At 39.2% G+C, this 24,462-nt stretch overlaps 1 protein-coding gene and 1 long non-coding RNA gene across 2 annotated transcripts in view; one reads left to right on the forward strand and one right to left on the reverse strand.

Moving 5' to 3' along the window:
* Hdac8 (histone deacetylase 8) overlaps positions 1-24,462 on the forward strand; it is a 239,923-nt gene that overhangs the window by 128,062 nt on the left and 87,399 nt on the right. The window lies entirely within an intron of this gene.
* The window catches only part of LOC110286601 (uncharacterized), a 134,786-nt gene continuing 118,479 nt past the window's right edge, over positions 8,156-24,462 (reverse strand). The window contains exon 4 of the long non-coding RNA XR_015047163.1: positions 8,156-8,242. This is a non-coding gene — a long non-coding RNA (uncharacterized LOC110286601). The remainder of the gene's footprint in view (positions 8,243-24,462) is intronic.

Below are 24,462 nucleotides of genomic sequence, written 5' to 3' on the forward strand. Positions count from 1 at the left end.
AGATAATTTAATGGATTCCTATATCAGATGGTTTTTCTGTTGCTATAACAAAATACTGTAGATGAGGTCATTTATAAACAATATAATTTGGCTCACAGTATTGAAGGTTGAAGAGTCCAACAGCATGATTCCATAATCTGGCAAGGGTCTTTGTTTTATGATGCATGATAACATGGCAGAAGGACAAGTGACCATAAGAAAGAAAGATAAAAGTTAAGCTAAACTCATCCTTTCAATCATGAACCCACTCCAATTCTACCTAGCCCACCCCCACAGTGATGTTGTGCTCCTTTAACAACCAACCCACTTCCTAATACTGTTGGAATTAAATTAAAAGATATTTAAACCATAGTAATCCCCTATCGTGTGTGTGTGTGTGTGTGTGTGTGTGTGTGTGTGTGTGTGTGTGTGTGTGTCAGTTTTGTATTGTTTGACAAAATGCCTGAGAGAAGCAACTTAAAGTGAGGAAAGATACATTTGGCTCACTTACAGGTTTCACTTAAAGAGCTAAAGAAAAAAAAAGTGTCAAATTATCTAACAAATACACAAAAACAATTATAAATCTATTATGGTGCACACAATGTATAAATGATTAGCTTGTGAAAAACAACACTATTATATGGAAGTGGATGGAAATAAGCAGGAACAAAGTTAGTCTCAAGACTAGATTATAATAAATTTAGGATGTTAAATGTAATACTCAATGGTATGTACTAACAATGTATAAAATGTACCAAAATTATTTTCCTACAAATAGCCAGCTATTTATAACTAGTGGGAGAAATGAGAGATAAAAGTAGGGAGAAAATGTAGAGAAGACAAACCCTTCCTAATCAATGAGCAAAGTGAATATGAGCAGATTCAAGTCTGTAGCCGAAAGACAGTAATTTAAAGAATGTTTTTTTTTTTGTTTAAAAATTAAATAATACTGGCCATGATGGCATATATATTTAGTCTCAGCAAACAGAAGGTACAGGAGGTGGATCTCTGAATTCAAGGCCAGCCTGGTCTACATAACAATTTCAAAGCCAGCGAGGCATATACAGTGAGACCCTGTGTCAAAAAGAAAACAAAATTGAAATGTTGCCTATAAGACACCCACTTCTAGATCCAGTAATTCAATTACTTAAAAGTGACGAAAAAAGTATTTGATGCAAATGGTAACCTAAAGTATCTAACATAATGTCAGACAAATAGAAATGATATCAAAATTGTCAGGAAAAACAAAGACAGGCATTACATACTGATAAAAGGATCAATTCATTGGAAAGATGTAATAGTTATATATACCAAATCCTTGGCATATATAAAGTAAACAGTGATACAACTGGAGAGATGTAGTTGTATAATACTTGAAAATATTCCTCCATTATTTCAATAATCATATAGATAGGAGAGAACTGCAGCATTCCTTACAATAGACCATATGTTAGGTCAAAACAAGCATCAGTGCACTTGAAAAGACTTCAGATAGAGGCTGAGGATGTGGCTTAGGGCTGCAGTGCCTGCCAGGCATGTATGAAGCCTTGGCCGTGGAAGGAAGGCTAGAGAGATGGCATGCAAAGAGTACCACGGAGTAAAGCTTTCAAATGCCTTTTCAGAATAACAACAGATAGAATGGAGAAAATTCTTACAAATGTTTTTAAATTAAATACATTTTTAAACAACCAATGGCCAAGTCAAAGAAGAAATCACCAAGGAAATTAGAAAATATCTTGGGATGAATGAAAGCAGAAACATAATATAGCAACAGTTATGAGATTCAGCAAGAAGTATGCTCAGAGCAATAATCTGCCTGCTTTTGCACTAGGAAAACTAGGGGAAAAACTAAATCCAAAGTTAGTAGAGGGAGAAAGTAAAGATGAGAATGGAGATAATGGAATAGAGACTGAAGAATTAAAAGAATTGGTAAAACTAATAGTTTGCTTCTTTGAAAAGAATCTTCCAGCTAGAGTGACATAAGAAATATGCAAATAAACCTTATATGCCCCAGTACAGGGGAACACCAGGGCCAAGAAGCAGGAGTGGGTGGATAGGGGAACAGGGCGGAGGGAGGGTATAGGCAACTTTTGGGATAGCATTTGAAATGTATATAAAGAAAATATCTAAGAAAGAAAGAAAGAAAGAAAGAAAGAAAGAAAGAAAGAAAGAAAGAAAGAAAGAAAGAAAGAAAGAAAGAAAGAAAGAAAAGAAAAGAGAAGAAAGAGAAGAAAGAGAAGAAAGAGAAGAAAGAGAAGAAAGAAGAGAAGAGAAGAGAAGATGCAAATAACTAAAATCATAAAATACTGGCCTGGGTCGGAGAGATGACTCATTGGTAAAGAACAGTTGCTGCCTTCAGAAAGGACCAGATTTCAGTTCTTCGTACCACATCAAGAGGCTACCAAGAAATATAGTTTCAGGGGATATGATATCCTCTTTTGGCCTCCATAGGTAGCACACTCATGTGCACATACCCATACTCAAACACACATACATATAAATAAATAAGTAGCAAAATGTTGTTCATAGTTATTGGTCTTACACAGATGAACCGTCTTATGATAAAATGTTATTAACAATTGTAAGCTGCCGGGGCCTAGCAAACACAGAAGTGGATGCTCACAGTCAGCTATTGGATGGATCACAGGGCCCCCAATGGAGGAGCTAGAGAAAGTACCCAAGGAGCTAAAGGGAACTGCAACCCCATAGGTGGATCATTATTATGAACTAACCAGTACCCCAGAGCTCTTGTCTCTAGCTGCATTTGTATCAAAAGATGGCCTAGTCGGCCATCACTGGAAAGAGAGGCCCATTGGACTTGCCAACTTTATATGCCCCAGTACAGGGGAATGCCAGGGCCAAGGGGTGGGGGTGGGTGGGTGGGGGACTAGGGGGGGAGTGTATTGGGGACTTTTTGGATAGCATTGGAAATGTAATTGAGGAAATTACCTAATAAAAAAATAAATTAATTAAAAAAAACCCCTGAAAACTCAATACAAAAAATAAAGCTACAGATATGAATAAATAGTTCCAAAAATAAGTATAAATGGCTAATAAAAATTATTTTTAAAGTCACCACTGCCAAAAAAAAAAAAACAATTGTAAGCTAACTAATTGGATACCTTGAATAAATGGACAAGCAAACAAATTACCTCCGGAGGTATATAACTTATTTTATAAAATAAAATATATTCCTAACATGTACGTTTATTAATTTTTTTCATAACTATGAGCAAATATCTGACAAGAACTAACTTAAGGAGAGAAGGATTTATTTTGGTCCATCATTTGGGCCAGGTTGGAGCAGTTGATGACTGGCATTAGGAGGGTGGGCTGCAGATTCAAATGATGTGAGCAGTCAGGAAGCACTGCTGACAGGAAGCAAACCTAACATCTACCCTCTGCTCATCCATTTTCCCCATCTAGAGCCTCCCTCCTAAATGTTCCAGGTAGGTGGATCTGTGGTAGTTCCAGGCCAGCCTGATCTAAATAGTGATTTCCAGGATAGCCAGGGCTACACGGGGAGACCATAGCTGAAAAATAAGTGAATGAAGGCTCATATAAATACTTCAGTGCCAACTTTATAGATCGTATGCACAATCATCAAAAAGTAGAAACAACTCAAATATCTACCAAAAGATGAGCAGATACAGAAAATGTGATATAAGCATGGAATTAACTACCATCCCAACACTAAAAAAGATAAAGTTTGATATGCCATCACAGATAAACCTTAAAAATATTATATTAAATGAAACAAAGCAAGCACAAGGCTCCAAATAATATATGACTCTACTTCTATGGAATATCTACAGCAGACAAATTCATAAAGATAGAATGTAGATCAGAGATAACCAGCAGCAGGGAAAAGGAAGGCTTGTGGGGGATAGTTCTTAATGGACACAGCACTTCTTTAGGAAGTGATGGGAAAATCTAATAAATACATAGTGATAATGCTTGCACAACATTATGAATATGAAACATGCTAGTGAATTATCCACTTCAGATGGATACAGTGATGTACTTTGTTTTATATATTTTAGCAACATAATATAGAAAAAATGAAATCTTTTTAAATGAAACATATCATGATTCATTAAACAAAACCCACCAGTGGTAAAGAAGAAAAATCACAAGGGGAGCATTCTCTAGCCAAAATCAATCAGAAAATCAAGACAGAATAGTCTTTAAATACTAACAAACCAAAGAATACACTTCTAAATAATCCATGGGTCTAAGGGATTTTTGAAGTACATTAAACTGAATTAAAATACAATATGTCAAAATTTGTAAAATGCAGCTAAAGCAATACTAAGCAATTTATAAAATTGTTATCTTTTATTGTAAAGAGGTTCGTCTCTAATCAGTAGTTTTAAGCAGCATCCTTAACAAACTGGGAAAGAAGAGCAAATAAACCAGACACAAATAGGCGAGACATTAAACAAAATCTAAAACAAGAAGAAGAAACTTGGTGAAATAAAAGCGCTTTCCTGGGGGAAAAAATCCATAAAATCAATAAATCTGTACTAAGGCTGATGAAGAAAAAAGAAGACAGAAATTTCCCACCATATCAAGAACAAAACAGGATGTCATCACAGACCCTGCAGACCCCAGAAGAGCACTTTCAACACAGCAAGCAAATCTGCCTTCACACACCTGGCAACTGAACATGAAATGGACTAAATCTTCACAAAAACGCAAACTACTCTAATAATCCACCAAATCAGAAATAATTTCCACATCTGTATTGCTTAAAGAAATTGTAACTTTTTCACCCCCTCCCCAAGGAAGTCACCCTCTGAGCCTAGGTGTTTTCACTGGAGAATGCTGCCAAACATTTAAAGATGAATTCACACCAATTCTACACAATCTTCTAGAAAATAAAAGAGGAAACACCTCCCAAGTTTCTTTATTAAGATGCTATTATCCTGACACCTAAACCAGACAAAGATAGCATAGAAAAAGAAAAAGAGACCAACATCTCTATTCTCCACCTTGCATATCTGAAAGACACAGCAGGCTACATCTCAGGAGCACACAAAACAGAAAGGGAAAAAATAACTCTCTATTTGTAACTGACAGGATTGTGTACATAGAACATCTCAACTAATCTACAGAAACCTCCTGGAACTAATAAATGAGATCAGCAAAGTTGCAGCTTACTTCAGTATCCAAAAATCAATTCTAGCTCTGCACGATAGCGCTCACCTCTAGTCCCAGTACTCGTGAAACTGGAGCAAGAGAATTACTTTAGCCCACAAGTTTTTAACCGATGTGAATAACACAGTGGAACCTTTCTCAAAAAAATGTGTTTAATTATTCTATATACTACCCACGAACATGTTTTCATGTACTATCAAGGAGTACATGGAAGCCAAAAATTTATTAAATACAGTTTTCATTTTACAGTCAGTTTCAAGAGTCATTTTTATTTTATTTTTAGGATTCTGTTTGTCTTGAGACAGGGTATCACTAGGTGGGCTACATTGGCCTAGAACTCTCCATGTAGCCCAGGTCAGTCATGAAATCACAAATCCTTCTGTCTCCTAAGTGCTGGGATTGCAGGTTTCTGCTGTTGTGCCTAATGGTTAGCAGTACATATAAATCTCCGCAAACAGGTGCTAGGTTTGTATACAGAAAATTCAACCAAGCTGATAACAAGAATCGATGAAGCTCTAGCTACACGGAGAGAGGTAGAGCATTCAGCTATTGGAACTCACTACACTAAAGAAGTTCATTCTCTGATTTTATGCACGGATTTAACACAGCCGCTGACAAAAGTCTCACATGATTTTTTAAAGATACAGACAAAATTATACCAAAACTCATTTGGAAAAACAAAGGAGCTAGAGAAGCTGAAGCACTTTTTCTGCCAATTTTGAGGCTTAATAGATAACTACAGTAATGAAGATTGTGTGGTATTCAAGGAAATAGACACATTAAAGGAACAGAATAAAAATCCCAGGAATAGACTCACAATAAACATAGCTGAACTGGATTTTGACTTTGACTAAGGTCCAAAAGCAGTTCAATAAAGGAACCCTTTTCAGTACATAGCACCGGAACAATTAGCTGTACATCAAGAAATTAGTAAAAGAAAGAAGGCATTTGTTATGTTGTCTCTTTTTATTTTTCTATAGCTTTAAAGGTTTTCCTTTTTAAAAAAAAAGTGAGGGAAGGAGACACATACATCTATTTTAATTGCATTAATTTTCAGAAGATATACTTGGCAGGTAATGAATCAAACAATAGTAATGTCTCTTCCTGGGACATCCTTTCCCGGGACTAAGGAAGCTAGGAATCTGAAGTTATTTGATGATCATAGACTCAGAATTGAAAAAAGCAGGATGACAAAGACCATGAATAAAAGACAGACGTCTGCTGCTTAATGGAGTCTACCTGCTTAGGGAGCACCATATGCGTGGCTACCTGGTCTAGCTGGCTCTGTTTGCTATCCAGCCACTGCTCTGATGGAAAGAGAGGGGGAGAAGTGGGCTTCCTCCCCTCATCCCTGCCTGTGCTTCTGCCTGAACAAACAGTGACATATGTTAGCTATCTAGTTATTTCTCAAACCATTTGTCCTCCACCACCTCTCGGTGACATACCACTCTTCAGCAGTTTCCAGTAAGCTGATCGGATTGCAGCTTCTTCAAGCTTTTGCCACACTAATACTGCAGGTTCATGCCGATCACTGTATTACCTGTGGGCAGTTCCTAAGGCTCCAGCATCCACACATCTGTGGCCAAAGTGGGTTCTTTTTGGTGGGATTTTTTTTCACACTTCCACTCATTCTAGGCCTTTCTGTAAAATCTGAGGTCACCCTGCTACATCAGCAAGTATGACTACCTTTGTGTCCTTACTCTGCTCTTTTCTGTCATGACCCTGCCATAGACAGTTGTTTTTTCTAACATACTCAGAATATCACTGCTCTACAAATATATTTTGCAAGTAGTGTGAGCTAAAGAAGGTATAATAGATAAAATGATAAAATTAGGTCATTTATATGAAACTATTTTGAAAGTTAAGAGCACTGAACAAGGGTAAGGGACTACTTTTGCTGTAATGTCGTAAGTAAAGCCAGTGACTGTTCCAGGCCAGTCTTCATGGGAGATCGGCGCTGGAAGATCCTCAGGCTGGTCTGCTCTGTTTTGCTTCAAAGATTGGTTTTTATTAGTTTTAGGGTTTGGGTTTTTTTGTATATATATCTATGTATGTATGTATATAATATATAAATATATGCGTATGTATTCATATACCCACAGAGGTTAGAGGCTCAGTATCTTCTAGAGCTAGAGTTAGCTATAAGTAGTAATCAGCACCCTATGTGTGTTCTGGGAAACAAACTCAGGTCCTCTGTAGGAACAGAACAAGCTCTTTGCCACTGACCCGTCTCTCCAGGTCCCTGCTCTAAGGTTTTGCTGCCATGAATTTCTCTCCCATTCACAGTCTTATTATGAGATGAGAAGTCTCTGGAGAGTGAATCCATGCTAGCACAGCTGATTTGAAAAGCAGAACTTAAAGTGGCTATTTACAGTTGGTGATGTACTTGGCAAGACCAGACCCTTATTACCTGCATAAGGCCTTTGTGGATGGTGGGTCTTCCCATTCAAGAAACCAGTTACAAACTAGAAGGCTGCCTGGTGAACACGTAATTTGAACAAAGGAATTGGATAGTCACAATCGATTAACAAAAAAAGTAGATGATTGATACATTGCCCTCCTTTGTGTTAGGAACAGTTCTGTCCTAAGATGTACAGAGCCATCATCTAGAAATAGACAAGTAGCAATCAGCATCCTCTGTGTGTTCTTAGAACCAGTTCAGGTTGTCTGCAGGAACAGAACGAGCTCTTTTCCACTGCCCTATCTCTCCAGGTCCCTGCTCTAAGGTTTTGTTGCCATGTATTCCTCTCCCATTCACAGTCTTATTATGAGATGGCTATTCCCATGGCCATCTCTAGAAACAGGCTAACAAGTCTGTTCTTCTCCACCTACATCACTTCACTCATCATCGCAAATATTATCTCACATTACCCTTTCCCACATTGGAGTAACACTTGCCTTTGTCATTTTTGGCACTTTAACATTTCCAGGTCTCAGTATACATGCAGGACTCATTCCACCACCGTGCCCAAAAGAAACCGAAGCTTTAGTACAGCAACATTTTTACTCACCTTCCCCTTTGCATGAGTAGTCAAAGTATCTTCACATGCCTTTATGCGATCACCAAAAGCCAGTCTGTTGTTTTCCTGCAGAAGTGTGCATGCTGTTCCGGGGCAGAAAGAAATAGCTGCAAGTCGGAACCAGAAATCTAAGCAACTGATTTTCAGAGACAGGACACTAAAGCTTAGGAAGAGAAATGATTCGCTAGAATCACAAATATAAAGTACTTGGCACATAGTAGGCCTTCAGCAACCATTTGTAAAAAAGAACAAAAAGTCCAAGGTCTCCCCAATAGTACATGGCAAAGCCAAACAGCCCAAGTCCTGTCATTTCCCCCTAAACACAGTACCTCCAAGGTCATCTCAAATGTTTTGCTTTCGTCCTTCGCTTTATGAAGTACTTTCTGAAGAAGAACAGCAGGGACTGTCTGTGCTCTTCATGCATTGTGGACTGAGACTTGTTGACTTCAAGGTCAGAGTAAATTTCCTTGAAGCTTTTCCTAAACCCCTGCCTCAGAGGCCTTTGTTTGATTAAATTCCGCCTTTTATTATCATCTGTACATCCTTATCTCCTTTTTCTGGCTTCTTGAATGCAAACTGTTGAAGTGTAAACTTGTTCATCTTTCTGTTGTCCACAGTCAGTGCCAGCATAGAGCTTAGCACACAGTAACGCTGAACAGATCTCTGGGGACCTGAGCTGAATCCCACTGGCCCTAGCCTCTGCAATGTCTCCGTGTCCCCTGGCTACTGTCTGCAATCCTACACATTTCTAACGCCATGAGACTAAAAATGCCACAGTCAACATATTGCCTACCTTACAGAATTTGTCAGTTTATGACTGGGATGATCCCCAACACAACATTAAAACCAGTGTGGCACACACATCCATACCCCAGTACTTGGGAAGATCAGAAGGTCAAGGTCACCCTCAGCTACAAAGGGAGTTTGTAGGCCAACATGTACCATGTACTATATAAGACCCTGTCTAAAACAAGAAGGAAACCCGTAAATCTAATGGAAATCTTCTAGTAAACACAATAAAACAGTTATACACTGCAATAAGTGTAAGAAGGAAATAAACAGATGATACAGAGATTAAGAGTATTTGTAGGGAAGACAAGGAGAGGCCTTAAGAATGAAAGATGTGAAGAACCCTAACAAAGAGCTAAATTCCAGTCAGAGGGAACAGTGTGTGAAAAGAGCCAGGTACACTCCAGCAAAGGGAAAGATGCCCATTCGAATGTGTGTATGGCAGAGCAAGGAGGATGGGTGGGATGAGCTCAAGGAAACAGGAGGGAGCCTCAACAAGCGCAGGCCACATAGGATGGGAGAATGGGTAGCAGTCTGACTGTACTGGAAGCCAGGGAGTTTTTCAGCAGAGGAGTACTAAGTATCAACAATGGGGATCCACCCTGAGCAGTGAGCCATTAGGTGATCTCAGGACTGAAAACACTATATAGAAGGTACTTAGACAAACCTAGTTGGTATAGGTCAAACACTCCACATGGCCTCTTGGTACAGTTGACAGATTCAATAAACATGAGGTAGATGAGGCAGCTGTAGCAGGAGCGTTCTGCTTTGCTTTGAGTTTGCTCTTGTGGATTTGAAACAAGGTCTTGCAATAGAACCTCAGCTGACCTGGTCACTCACTATGTAGCCTAGCCTGGCCTCACATTTCCTGCTATTATCCTATCTCAGCCACTGAGTTTACAGAGAGGTGCCACCACACCCTGCTAGCGTACTGTTTTACAGTGCTTTTTAAAAATAAATTAAATCAAGTTTCTTCTAAAATATACTTAGAGTAAGGGTGCTTGCTGTCAAGCCAGATGACTTCCATTCAATGTCTGGGGCCCACACAGTGCAAGGAGAGAACTGATTCCCACGGGTTATCATCTGATCTCCATCCACATATAACCCATGGGTAATTATAAAAAATGAAGTATATTATTATTATTGAATTGTAAGCATTATTTATAATTGTGTGTGCCTGGTAGCTCAGCTCTTGTTTTTTCTAGGTCACAAGAACATGAGCTGTGTGTTGTCTACATTATGACAATTATAGTGTCACTAGTCAATCGGAAGTTTCCAGTTCCAGCTTTTTGATGTGTGTGTATGTATGTATGTCCGTGTGTGTGTGTGTGTGTGTGTGTGTGTGTGTGTGTGTGTGTGTATTGTGTAAGTATGTACATGTGCCTGTACATGTAGAGGCAGAGGTCATTGTTAGGTGCCTTCATCCATCACTCTCTACCTTAATTTTTGAGACGGGGACTCTCACTAAACATAGAGCTCAAGGATACGGCCAGACTGGCTAGCTAATGAGTTCCAGGGATCTGCCTTCTTCTCTTTTCCACCAATAGCTACAGGCCTGCTCTGACTGCCTACTGTAACATGGATACAGCAATCCAAATTCAGATTGTTATGCTTCCACAAACACTTTGTCAACTGGGTCAGCCCCATTTCCCTTTCCCTTTCTTTCCTTTTTATTCTGAGGTTGAACTTAGGGCCCTTTGCATGCTATGCAAGGACTCTTATCCTTCACTACATCCCCAACCCAATTCCATTATAATCTTACAGTATGACTGTTATTTACACACACACACACACAAACAGAGAGAGAGACACAGAGAGAGAGAGAGAGACAGAGAGAGAGAGAGACAGAGACAGAGAGACAGACAGAAAGATAGAATATGGAGTAGAGGCAGGGAAAGAAACTCAAAAGACACTTTGCTAACTGACAGACGTGTTGATAATTTGCATGGGTAGTCTCTTTGCTGTATTGTTCAGGAGAGTTGATCCTGTTCATCGAGATTGACCAAAAAAAAAAAAAAAAAAAAAAAAAAACATTTTTAATTGCCTTACTTGTTTTTTCTTTTCCTCCTCCTCTTCCTCTTCCTCCTCCTTCTTCTATTGTTTCTTTGAGATAAAGTTTCCCTATGTAGCACTCATTGTCCTAAAACTTGCTACGTAGACCAGGCTGGCCTTGAACCCAGAGATCTGCTTGCCCCCCTCTGCCTCTCTGCTAGGATTAAAGGCATGAGCCACCACTGCCCCAAGGCTTTATTGTTTTGGGGATTTTGTGTGTGTGTGTTTTTGAGACAGGCTCTTACTCAGCATCTCTGGTAGGCCTTGAACTCACTATGTAGACTAGGGCAACTCTGTCCCTGCCTCCCAAGATAAAAAAATACTAGTGTGCACCGCCGTTTCCACTAACAAAAGATACTATTTGTACAATGATTGAGCCTTGATTTTCTAACCTTATTTCCTCCTTGTTTTCCACATCTACTCTGTTCTTGGCAACTTTGCTGTTTCTGTGTCTTCCCCTGTATAGAATCACTCACCAAATCAGAGCCCTTCCATTTGTTCTCTACTGCCTTGTCCTGCCGTGTCCAATGCACTCGGGGAATCTGTAACTGCCTGCTAGCTGGCTCTCTCTCCCCTTGGAGCCTGGCCATGCAGGTCATCTGCAATGGCATCATTCCCACCATGCCTCTCACAATGCTCCAGCAACTCCCTGCTTATTCAGATCAGATGGAAATCCAGACTTGATGCAGTGACTTCATGGAACTTCCTCTGCGATCTCTACCTAGCCCTTCCTGTCTGCTCTTGTTCCCCATTTTAATAGAGCCCTTGCCTATTGACAGTTCCTTAGCTTCCCTGTGGCTCCCCACCCACTAGACCTGCCATCCTGTATATGAAATTCTGTCTTTCTCATCCTACAAAGTTTTAAGTAATGAAGAACTTGACAGATCCCAGGAAATGTTGATCAAGAAAAAGATGAGGCCCAAAACATATCACTAGAAAGGAAGAAAGTTGCTATAGGTGTGGTAGATAAATTTAATAAGAGAAAGCAAAGAAACTTTTAAAATGGGGCTGAGGAGATGGCTCAGTAGACAAAGTGCTGGCCACACAAACATGAGGACATAAGTTCAGTCTCCAGCATCCATGTGAAAGCTGAGTACCCATCATGCCATCGCCCACTAAAGAGACAGGCTTGCTGGTCTTGGCTTTAGTCATATCAGTATGCTCCAGGCTCAGTAAGAGACTTCGTCTCAAAAGATAAGGTGGAAAACAATTGAAGAAGACACCTTATGCCACTCTTGACCCTCCACGTACACATACGTATCTATGTGAGCACATAAGCACATACATGTGTAACCAAATGAACACATTGCTAGAAGCATTAACTAGAAAAATGACTCAAGAAGAAATAGAAAACATACATAACCACCAAAATTCAGTCAGCAGCAGCACATGGTGGCATATGCCCGAGTCCCAGCACTTAGTTGTCAGAGAGAGGAGGACCAGGAGTTCAGGGTCAGCTTCCGCCATTAGCAATTTTGAGGCTTAGGCTTTTTCATTTTTCACCTCAAAAATAGAAAGCTCGGTCTGTAATTTAAAATATTTTTATAAAGAAAGGATACTGTGTAGATCGCTTAACCAGTCAAAGGTATATTAATTCCATTCTTACAAAAATTCTTTCAAATAGTAAGAAGAAATGGAGCACTTCCCAGTTCATTCGATAAGATTAATATAATCTTAACACTCAAACCACACAAAGACATTCTTGGAGTGTCTTGAGGGATTGAGACGGAGGAGAGTGTCTGGAGCAGAGGGAATGACAGGAGTAACTGAGGCAGAAGTATAGGGTCTTTAAGACCATGTTTTTTAAAACTTGAGATTTTATTCTGAAGAAAAACAATGGAAAGTGTGAATGAATTTGACAAGACTGAAGATATAAGTGTGCTCACCTGGGCTTCCGTTTTAGAGGATACATTGGAAGAGCAAAAGTGCAAGCCATCAGAGCAGTGGCTGGGCAACAAATGTTGACAGAACTCTAAAGGGAGGGACACTTATTCTGAAGAGTCCAGAGAGTCCCTCCAGAGGGACTTCAGTCAGATGAGTAGAGATCTGACATTACTTGGAAAGAAAAAGAAGAGACCATTGGTTGACAAATAATGGGGAAACAGAACAACACTGGCTCCTGTATGACCTATCTGCAGTCATGTTCAGAACATGTTCAAGGATTTTATGCAGGGCTTTGTTATAAAGAAACAAAGTGTGCTCACTTACCCCATCAACATCACTATTCAGGAGAATGGGTTTCTGGTTGAAATCCAAATTTTCTTGGCTGAAAAATTATTGGAGGGCTGGATAAATGACTCAGAGTACTTATTGCTCTTCCAGAGGATCCAGATTCAACTCCCAGCACCCACATGGTGGCTTACTGTCATCCATAACTCTAGTTCCAGGAGACTTAACATCTTCTGATACTCGAGGGCACCAGGCACACATGTGGTGTACATACGTACATGCAGGCAGAATATATATGCCCAGTAAATACAACAAATATAAAAATTAATTTTAAGAAATAAATAACACTTTAGGGAATAAAGAAAAAAGAAAAAAATTACATCTGTGGGGGTCAGATGAGGACAGGTGTTGCTTGTTCTGTTTCTCAAGCACCAAAGGCTGAGGTAATCCTTGAAGAAAATGATACTGAACTTGTTTCAGATTCATCAAGTTAAGAAGATACAAGAAATGTTTTGGATGGTGTCTATATGTCTGAAAAATAAACAGTGCAGATGAGTAAGACCTAAGTTACTCATATTGAGAGTCAGGATCCTGGATTATAACTATGATTTGGGATTTCTTTGGAGACAATGAAGACTAATAATGAAAAGAAGCAGTGGTGGGGAGCTGTTTCCAAGTCTGTGTGAGATACTTTCAGAATGGAAGAGTTAAGACCTCTGAAGAACCACTCAAACAGCAATACAACTGGTAATAACTGCTAAAAACAACAGAGACTAAACAAGTAAGTAAATAGATAAATAACCTGGGCATCTATCCAGAAGATGTTCCAACCGGTAAGAAGGACACATGCTCCACTATGTTCATAGCAGCCTTATTTATAATAGCCAGAAGCTGGAAAGAACCCAGATGTCCCTCAACAGAGGAATGGATACAGAAAATGTGGTACATTTACACAATGGAGTACTACTCAGCTATTAAAAGGAATGAATTTATGAAATTCCTAGGCAAATGGATGGATCTGGAGGGCATCATCCTGAGTGAGGTAACCCAATCACAAAAGAACTCACATGATATGTACTCACTGATAAGTGGATATTAACCCAGAAACTTAGAATACCCAAGATACAATTTGCAAAACACATGAAACTCAAGAAGAACGAAGACCAAAGTGTGGACATTTTGCCCCTTCTTAGAATTGGGAACAAAGGGCTGGTGAGATGGCTCAGTGGGTAAGAGCACCCGACTGCTCTTCCGAAGGTCCAGAGTTCAAATCCCAGCAACCACATGGTGGCTCACAACCATCCGTAACGAGATCTGGCGCCCTCTTCTGGAGTGTCTGAAGACAGCTACAGTGTACTTACATATAATAAATAAATAAATCTTTAAAAAAAAAAAAAAGAATTGGGAACAAAACACCCATGGAAGGAGTTACAGAGACAAAGTTTGGAGCTGAGACAAAAGGATGGACCATCTAGAGACTGCCATATCCAGGGATCCATCCCATAATCAGCCTCCAAACGCTGACACCATTGCATACACTACCAAGATTTTGCTGAAAGGACCCTGATATAGCTGTCTCTTGTGAGACTATGCCGGGGCCTAGCAAACACAGAAGTGGATGCTCACAGTCAGCTATTGGATGGATCACAGGGCCCCCAATGGAGGAGCTAGAGAAAGTACCCAAGGAGCTAAAGGGATCTGCAACCCTATAGGTGGAACAACAATATGAACTAACCAGTACCCCGGAGCTCATATCTCTAGCTGCATATGTATCAGAAGATGGCCTAGTCAGCCATCATTGGGAAGAGAGGCCCATTGGACTTGCAAACTTTATATGCCCCAGTTACAGGGGAATGCCAGGGCCAAGAAGTGGGAGTGGGTGGGTAGGAGAGCAAGGGGGGGTGGGTTATGAGGGACTTTCAAGATAGCATTTGAAATGTAAATGAAGAAAATACCTAATAAAAATTGAGAAAAAATAAAATAAAGATGAGAAAAACATAAAAATAAATACATTTGTAATATTTTTCAAAAAAGATAAATAAATTAACAAATAAATAAACAGCCCAATCATTTAAAGTCTCCAGAAAGAGACTTTGTTCCAAAGGCATATAGCAATTGGCAAGCCAGTAATTCCAGAAGAATCTACTGACACTCTCAGAAGGGACAATGATAGTCTGAGATACCTGAGCTATGACCCATTCCCTTACAACGCCCCCCCCCCAGCTCTACATTCCAAAAGCCCCACCCTATTACTGTTCTGAGCAAGAAGAGCCAAGAGACAGACCCCCAACTCAGTTCCCAGACTACATCTGATTTACTCAAAGAGCTGCAGGTAAACTGCCATCTCTCATCTTTCCCAATCTTTGCAGAAGCTATGTGACAAGAAGTCATGTGATCAAGAGGACTGAGTTTCTCTCCCTCCACCCACATTCCCCATAAAGGACACAAGCTCTCCTCTAGGCATGGCAGATTGACAATGTAAAGGCCCTGACTATTCTAACCCCAGCTCACTCACAGGCAGAGATTGCATACAAGGAAGAGCATACCAAGAAGACCAGGCAGGAGCTGATACCCTTCAGCACTCATGTGGATATCGGATGTCACTGATGGAAAAAAAAGTTGTTATCCCTAACTCTGAGCAGTAGCATGGAAGTTCTGCCCACAGGACATAGGATGGCCATAAAGACAATGAACCACTAGATGTGTTTGAGGGCCTGGACATTTGGAATGAGGACTAGGGCATTCCGTGTCTAAGGGTCGTATTTTTTTTAAAGAAAAGTTTGGTAAAGAAAATTTAAGAGGACAAAAACTGATAGTTCTATGATGCAAATAAAACAGCCATTTTTGTAGAGAAAACCAGGAGACAGACAACAAAGAGGGCCCCTGGTATCAGTAAACTCTAGGAGTTTAGATGTTAGGCTACACCCACTCAGCAGCAATCAGCTCAGGCCTTAGGGCAGACTGGAACATTCCCTGAACTGCACACTGACCTATCAACACAGGGGAAATGGATCATGGGCACAAGAGGTTTGATGATGCAGTTCTGGCTAAACATTGACTGAATAATAACCTGCTCTAGCCCAAGGGGACTCCAGGGAAACCAAGCTTAAAATAAAAATCAAGCTTACCCCTGATAGTCTGGAGGACTACACACAAGCCCCCAAGGCTTTTTGTTCTCCAAAGCTATCAAAGAGAAAACTGCCAAGCTTCTAATTTCTGGATGAATAGGGAGCAAAAAATATAAACTCCTGAACTGTGATGGGAAACACCAAGGCAGAACTGTCAGTGCTAAAACATAAAACTCTGGCTTCGGTGGCTTAAACACAGCCTTTGTAAGTGGCTTGTGCAACCCAAGAGTTAAAAGAAGAATAAACAAGAGGGCAGATCTCAGCAAGTTCATCAGTGGCTTTACACACTGCAGGGTGGATAGGCTTCTCAGAAGAAATTCATTCAGATCAGTAAACAACCAAGTGACTGCAAAGTTAACAGCAGCTAGGTCTCTGGTGCAAGGTGGGTAAAAGCATTAACCACAATTCCAGTACAGTATTTTAAATCTCCAAGTTTCAACAAAAAACATGACATACTAAAAAAAGGGAAGGGGGCATTCTTATAGGAGCTCAGAGAGTGAACTGAACAAATATTTCATAGCAATTACTATAAACGCACTCAAAGGTAGAAATACTTAAGGAAATAAGGCAAGAGACAGGGTTCTCTCACAGATATGAGGTTACATACATGTAATCCCTGCATTCAGTAGAGCTGGGCAGGAGGATCGTGAGTTTAAGGTTAGCCTGCATTGCATGACAAGACCTATTGTAGAAAAAGTAGGCATTGCGGAAGATAGGATGGCAATAGAAACTGTAAAGAAGAAAGGAACTACATACGTTGTGTTTGTTTTGTCATTCCCCCCTTCCGTCCGTCCACCCTTCCTTCCTTCCTTCCTTCCTTCCTTTCCTTCTTTCTTTCTCCCTTTCTTTCGGGAAGGGAACAGGATCTTGGAATGTAGTCTAGGATGGCCTGGAAAAGCCTAGGCAGCAGTCTTCCTAAGGACTGTGATGGTGGGTAGTGTGTGCCACCTACCTCCAAATAGATACTCTTGAGGGAGAAGTTCAATAATTAAAATGCAAAATTGGCTAGATAGGGGTTGACAGTAGATTAGACTTGGCAGGAGAATAAATCAGCCAATGTAAAGATGTATGACTAGTGATTATGCAATCTGAAGACAGTGAAAAGAATGAAGATAAACAGGCTCAAAGAAACGTGGGGTAAAATTGAGCACATCAGTGTGCGTAAGTAGAGTACTGGAAAAAACGGAAGAAGGACAGAGAAAGATAGTCAAAGAAATAATTGCCGAAGCCCTTTCACATTGGGTAAAGATACTTATCTACATGCTCAGGTTCAGTTAATTCCAAGTAAGGTAAACAAAGGCCATACCGGGGAGACATGTAGTAAGATGCTGAAAAGCAAAAGACAACCTCAAAAACGAGAAGGGACTAGAGACCCATCACATATAAAGGAACCCCAAGAACATTAACAGTTGACTTCTCATCAGACACAATACAGGCTTTTTTTTTTTTAAGTTTTTATCTTAACACACCAGGAGCTAGTGAGATGACTTACCACTTAAGATTACATGCTGCTGCTGCTGGAGAGGATCTGGGTTCTGTGCCCAGAATCTACATGGTGGTCCATGACCTCCTATAACTCCAGTTCCATGGATAGATCTGACACCCTTTTCTAACTTCTAAGGACTTCTGCATGCATGTGGTACACAAACACACACACTTACTCAGGCGTCCACATAAATACACATAAAGTAAATATTTTAAAATTTAAAAGGCACCAAGAACTATCTAGAAAAATATCTTTATAAAATAAAAGGGAGTATTAGCCATATCAGTTACACAAGAAAAAAAGAAAAATAATTTTTTTTTCTTTCAAGCCAGATGTGGTGGCAAACGCCTTTAATCCCAGCACTGGGGAGGCAGAGACAGGCTGATGAACCTCTGAGATGCAGGCTACTCTGCTCTTCTGGGACATCAAGGACCACACAGAGAAACCATATCTTGAAAAAAAAAATCTGTTTTCAGATGACATGATCCCATATACAAGAAAACCTAAAGATTCCACAAAAGATCTTCAAAACTAACCAATTAAACTTGGTAATCTTAATAACTATACAAAAATCAATATAAAAAAGAAGTAGCATTTTTGCTCACCAATAATAAATTTGCTAAGAAAGAAATCATTAACGCCATCCCATTCATAATAGTAACAAAAAATAAAATACCTATGAATAAGTTTCACCAAGAAAATGAAAGACCTCTAAATTATATTACAAATACTGATTAAAAAGACAAAGTGATTGAAGAAGACATTTGAAAAATGAAAAACTTCACTGGTCATGGATTAAAAGAATCTGTGCTATTAAAAATGCCCTTAGGCAGGTGAGATGGCTCAGTGGGGAAAGGCACTTGCCACCAAGCCTGACAACCTGAGTTCACTACTTGGAATCCATATGGTAGAGAGAACTGGCTCCTGCAAGTTGTACGCTGACCTCCACTTATGTGCCCACTGAATGCCTATGCCCACACACATACAACCAAAATAATTACAAAAGAATAAACATGTAATGCCCAAACATTTCACAGATTCAGTGTATTATTTCCCATCAGAAAAAATACTTGTAGCATTCTTTACAGAAATACCCACTACCCTCTCCCCCCAAAAAAACTGTAAAGTTCATATAGAAATACAAAGAACCTTAGCAGCCAGAGCAACTTGGAGTACAAACAAAGCTGAAGGCATGATCTCAAGATACACCTTAAGGCTGTACTAGCCAAGACAATATATGAGAAGCATAAAACTACAACAGATAAGACAGTACAACAGACCGGAAGTCCAAGAAAAAACCCATATGCCTGTAGACTGCTGGTTCTTGACAAAGGCATCAAAAATAGCACTGGAGAAATGATGACCCTTCAGTAAACACTACTATAAAAACTGAATATCCCTATGCAAAAAAACCTGAATGTTGACCCCTGTTCCTCACACACACACACACAAATAAATGAATCCAATATGGCTTAAAGAGAGAGTGTAAGACCTGAAACTGAAGAAAGTACTAGGAAAAACAAGGAAACACTTAGGGACATTGGTATAAGGAAATAATGGGGGCAGGGAAACACCCAAAAGCACGAGCAATGAAAGCAAAGCTAAGACAACTAAGACTATATTACACTAAGAAGCTTCTGGCCGCAAAGGACAGAGGGAAACTGCAAAATAGTTATAAACCAAGGGTTGCTATCTAAGGTATTTGTGGAACTCAACAATAGAAAACCAGGAAGATCCAAGTTTAAAGTAGGCAAATTATCAGAATATTCTTAAAATAAAACTACCAATGGCCAAGAAGTAATATGAAAAATATTCAGCATCATTTGCTGTTAACGAAATGTAAATCAGCCGGGCGTGGTAGAGTGCCTTTAATCCCAGCACTCGGGAGGCAGAGGCAGGCGGATTTCTGAGTTCGAGGCCAGCCTGGTCTACAGAGTGAGTTCCAGGACAGCCAGGGTTATACAGAGAAACCCTGTCTCAAAAAACCAAAAAACAAACAAACAAAAGAAACGTAAATCAAAACTACAATGAAGTATGCTGGAGATATGGTTCTAGTTAGGAGCCTGTGTTAGAAGACCCACATTCAGTTCCCAGCAGTCATGTCAAGTAGCTCACAATGCCTGTAACTCCAGTTCTAGGGCATCTACCACTTCTGGCCTTTGTGGGCATACCTTCATTCACACACACATACACACACACACACACACAGCTACACATACACCTGATTTTAAAACCAACTGTTAAATGAGATATCACTTTACCCCAGTCACAATAGCTAATATCAAAAAAGAAATATACCAAATGCTAGCCAGGGTTTGGAGAAAACAAAATTCTCATGGCTTATAGTAGAAATGTGAATTAACAGAACCCTTATAGGGAAATACTATGGACGTTCACAGTCAAAACTAAAAATAAAATCTAACAAATAATTTCAGTATAAAAATAAATCTGTTAAATTAACAATCTCAATTCCCATTTCTGTACATAAATCCAAAGAAAATGAAATCAACACAGCAGAGATACTTTCACCATATATATTTTTATATTATACATAATAAACTATTATTCAGCTATGAAAATAATTTAAGTCTATTATTTACAGTAAAATGGATGGGCTTGGAAGACATTATGTGAAGTGAGCTAGACACATAAAGACAAATATTACATGTTCTCACTTAGGTGTAGAAGTTTTCAAAGTTGGTCTGCTCATTCTGAACTCCTACCTGCTGCTTCTGCTTCTTCTTGTCGGCCTTTGCCTCCCAGCAGTCACCAAGTAGGAGAAAAAGTATGACGAGGAGAGGGGGCTGAGGGGCTGAGCCGGAGTAAGGACGAAGAAAATCAACCAAGATAAAATATGTGTGAAAATCTCATATCAAACCTGGTATGTTCTAAGATGCTTTTTAAAAATTAAAATATTTACTATTTTCTGAAAATACAATTACTAGAGGGTAGGAAGCATAAAAGGTTGGGGGATGCAAGAAAGTTCAGTTTAGGTCCCAGAAGCTAGTCAGATGAGATTAAGTCACAGCGTTCTACAGTCCTATGCTGTGTTTACAATTAACAATACTCTACTGTGTGTTTTATAAAGAAGTAACAGAAAGCACGGTGAAGGTGTCAAGTATCAAACAAATTAAATAGGTAAGATTCAGTCGTATCCGTCCAGGATTGTACTCGTGCTTTTGAAATGTTGCACTGTACCCCCCCCCCAAAAAAAAAACTGTATAATTTTTTACATTGATTAAAAGAAAAAGGAAAAAAATTAAACAAGAAAATGTAAAAGTGATAAAGGCAGTCCCAGTTTATAAGAAAACAGAATGCCTTTGCTAGGATACTGAATGGATTTCTTCAGAATGCGAGCAGGTAACCCCAGGCAGTAATGTGATTCCATATGCAAACCATAGAACACTACTACAGGTAATCATGTGCTTAATATGAAAAGATAATCAAATTGCATATTTCTTCCCCTTTCCTCTCTTGACTTATTTAAAAATTAATTGCATAAAACAATTGTACTGTTAGGATTATAAACAGAGCAATGGAATATAATTAATAATCATATAGCACAAAAGAAGGAAATAAGAGCAAAGCCCCATTTCAGTGAGGAAATGATACCAGATGGTAACTCAAATGCAGAGGAAGAAATGAAAACCAAGCAAAGAGTAAGAATATTAATATAATGAACCCTAAAAACACAAATTCAATCTCCTTTCTTCTTCCAGCCTTTTAAAAAAGCATAAAATCGTATAAAGTAATAAAGAAGTAATATTTTGTTGGGTTTAGAACTTACATAAGTATGTACATGTGGGTATATATAGTAATAATTACAAAAAGAGGTGGTACAACGAAGTTACATACAGCGCCTGTATTTCACTGAAACTAAGGCAGCATAAATCTAAAGTTCATTCTAGTAAATTCAAATGTTACTGTGAGCCCTAAAAATGCCACTTAGAAGGTTAACTCAAACTTAACCTTTAAATTATGAAAATAAACTTAAAATCATATAGTAACTACCTAATATAAAGAGATAATCAAAACCCCAAAAAGGCAGATTGCATATACAAAACAAATCAAAGTGCATAAAGCAGTCCATAGGACTGGAGAAATAGTTGAGTCTGATAAGTGCTGCCATGCAGGCTGGAGGACCTGAGGTCGATCCCCAGGACACATTTTAAAAAAACACCAGGCATCACTGTTAGCAGGGAGGTAAAGACTGGAGGATCCCCGGGGCTCATTAGACAGCCTGCCTGCCTACTCAGGAAGCTCCAGGCCAGTGAAAGACAGTGGCTCACAAAACAAGGTTGATGGTACCTAGCAAATAGGACCTGAGGTTGGCCTCTAGCCTCTGCATGCATGGACACCCATATGCGCCCACCCACTCACAGACACACGAGTAAACAAAAGGGCAGGCACTGAATAATAATGACATGGGGTGAACTAGCTAACCCAAAGGCAAATATTGTCAGACTGCTGACAATCTGGCAGTTCCCCCCAAAAGATACAAATATGTTGAAAGAAAAAGGCAGACAAATAAATTGATGTACTATGTAAGCAACAACTACTAAAAAAAAAAAAAAAGACATATTGAATGCACAACATAAAAATACAAACTTTATAAGAAAAGTATTCCTAGGACTATAAACCAACATTTCATGATAGTAAAAGGGTAAAGCCAGCTAAACCAGGTGATGCAAGCCTTGTTATCCCAGCTACTTAAGAAACTGAGGCAGGAGGATTGCAAATTCTAGGCTACACTGTGAGTTTAAGGCCAGCCTGTCTTCAATTTGAAAATGAAAAAGAGTGCTAGGGATGTCACTCAGTGGCAGAGAGTTTGTCTAGCATGCCAAGAGGCCCTATGTGCAAGCCTTGGTACCACAAAAATAGAAAAAGTCAGACAATTCTAGTTTACCCATATATGCAATCTAAGTACTATGGAGGCTGAGCCACCAGCACCACAATTCAAGGCCAACCTGGGCTATATAACAAGACCATATTAAAACAAACAAAAAAACAAACAAATAACAAAAACATGTGTAGGTACCTGACAGTGGAGCCTCAACATAACCTGATAAAATAAAGAATGGACAGAGAAGAATGAAGAAAGAGACAAATAATAATTTAAGAATTCAATGTCCTACTAATAGGTAGTATATAAGTCTATGTATGGATGGATAAATGGATGGACGGACGGATGGATGGATGGATGGAATGGATGCATACTCTATTAGAAAACAGAATACTCAGTCTTACATGTACATGGAACATTTTCTAGAATGCACCATAGAGCTAAACCTTAATAATAATATAGCACAAAAGAAGGAAAGGGCCATTGAGATGCCTTAGCAAGTAACTTCCTGCCAAGCTTTTCTGAGATTTATTATACATTAACTTATTTTTATGTTATGCATTATGAGTACTTTGCCTGCATATGTGTGTGTGTACACATGTGTGCTTGTGTGTGTGTGTGTGTGTGTGTGTGTGTGTGTGTGTGTGTGTGTGTAAACCATGTGCATGCACTTGTCCCCAAGCCTTACAACCTGAGTTAACTTTGAGGACCCACAAAGGTTGAGAACCACTACCCACCACTTGTATTTTATCTCCACGTGTGCACCATGGCACACTCGCACATACACATACACATATGCAAACAATGTATCAATGAACAGGTTTAATAAAAATTTTTAATGAATCTATTCAAATGGCCAACAAGATCATGAAAAGTTGTTAGTGTCAAACCCATATGAGATAGGATGACTGCTATCAAAATGACAAATAATAACCAGTGAGAGCCAGTGTCTGGGCAGCTGGAATCCTCATAGGCTGCCAGTGGTAACACAATATCACAGCTGCTTCAGGACAGACTGGCAGTTCTTCCAAAAGGTAAACCTGTGACTCAGCAATTCCACTCCTAGCTATTTACCCAGTGAAAACATGAGGACACCAAGAAAACAAGACCCTCAAGATCAACATGAGCAAAGCTCACATGAACTCCCAGAGACTCAACAGCAAGCACAGGACCAACACAGGTCCATAGCAGGTCCTCTGCACATATACTATGGCTTCCAGTTTAGTGTTTTTATGGATTCTTGGGTGGTTCTGATTCTTGTGCCTTCTCCTGGACCCTTTTCCTTCTGTTGATTTGTATATTCTAACTCTGAACTAATAGTTTTGTTTTTTTCTTACTAAATGTTATTTTGTCATATTTTCTAAAATTAATGAGGGAATGAATGAAAACCTAGCCATAAGGGTAAAGGCTAGGAGAGGGAAAACCTTTTGTTTCCAATAGAGTAACACTGGATATGTCAACCACTCCAGGACAGGCCTCATGTTCAGGAGTAGTTGACCAGCATATAATGGACTCCACAGTGTGTGTTTGTGTATGTGTGTGTGTGTACGTGCACACGCGTACTCACTTTTATTTGGTCACTGTTTGGTGTGTTATGTATTTAGTTTTTTATCCGTATCAGGGCACAGTTTATTTTGTTTTCCTAGGTTTTGTTGTTGTATTTGTGTTTATTGAGAAAAAAACTTGGGTGGATAGGGAAGGAGAGAGGATCTGGAAGGATTTGGGGGAGGGGAAGAATACAATCAAAATGAAATAAAATTTAATTTAATTTAAATTTTGTTTTAAATAATAAAAAAATAGAAAACATGTCCACACAAAAACTTGTACACAAATGTT

This window comes from Mus caroli, unplaced genomic scaffold, assembly GCF_978045245.1.
Source record: "Mus caroli unplaced genomic scaffold, Mus_caroli_1 scaffold_5, whole genome shotgun sequence".
In the NCBI taxonomy this organism is placed as follows: domain Eukaryota; kingdom Metazoa; phylum Chordata; class Mammalia; order Rodentia; family Muridae; genus Mus; species Mus caroli.